The sequence below is a fragment of the Halyomorpha halys genome, unplaced genomic scaffold (genome assembly GCF_000696795.3).
Source record: "Halyomorpha halys isolate HHAL.00 unplaced genomic scaffold, Hhal_1.1 Scaffold1231.1, whole genome shotgun sequence".
NCBI lineage: Eukaryota > Metazoa > Arthropoda > Insecta > Hemiptera > Pentatomidae > Halyomorpha > Halyomorpha halys.
In genome coordinates, this window is record NW_027106626.1 from 31974 (window position 1) to 32977 (window position 1004).

The following is a 1004-nucleotide window of genomic DNA, read 5'->3' on the forward strand; positions in this document are numbered from 1 at the left end:
CTCCGTAAACCACACAGTAATAATCAAAGTGGGGGAATACTAAGGAAGCAACCAGGAGCCTACGGGTTTCAAAAGAAAGTAGGTGACGAAGATAATTTAAATGCTTTAGGGTGGAGAAGGTACGACGGAAAATATCGGCGACGTGGTTTTTCCAGGAGAGAGTTTGGTCTATAGTGACACCAAGGTTTTTAACGAATGGATGGTATTGGATTGTTGTTTAGGTATAAGGTTGGAATATGAGGAATAGTTTTATATGTTGTAGTAAGTATATATGATGTGGAGTACCCACAATCGTATATATTAATAATTGTTTTTCTTTTTTACTGAGACAGTAAAAAAGAAATTATGTTGTGTTTTTTTTTTTAACAATATTTATGGGATACTTAAAACTATTATTTTTCTTTTCCGGAATTTATACCCTTTTTTTTTACTTTTTTATTCATAATGTCATCCCAACAACATTTCGGGCTCTTCTCTCATTATCAAGTTCTAAAATAAACACATTAAATATCAAGTTCTTAAATTTACATTTAATAAAAAGTTTTTACATACAAATAATTCAATTTTTAGTCTAAAAATGTTTTTATAATTGAAAATCTTTTTTTATTTCATGTGATAATTAGCACTTTAATGTTATTTATAAATTAAATTGTACTGTTTCCTTATATCCATTTAAATAATCAAATTTCAGTGTACTGGGTCCTAAATTGTTATTACTTTGAGGATTTTCTTAATTCTATTTCTCTATGTTGAGTATTGATTTTTATTTTATTGACTTACTAATTATCATCGTTCTAAAAATCTATTTTATTTATTATGTCAACACAATAATGTCCAATTCTTCTCATATAATCTTAAAATTAATTGCATGTTTTATATTTTTGTTATATAAATAGATTCTAAATATTTTATAAATCTTACATTCTATACTCTGTTTACAATTTTTACTCCATTAAAATGTAACTTTTTAACTTTTAACTTTCTGGATGAGTTTTAACTTAAAA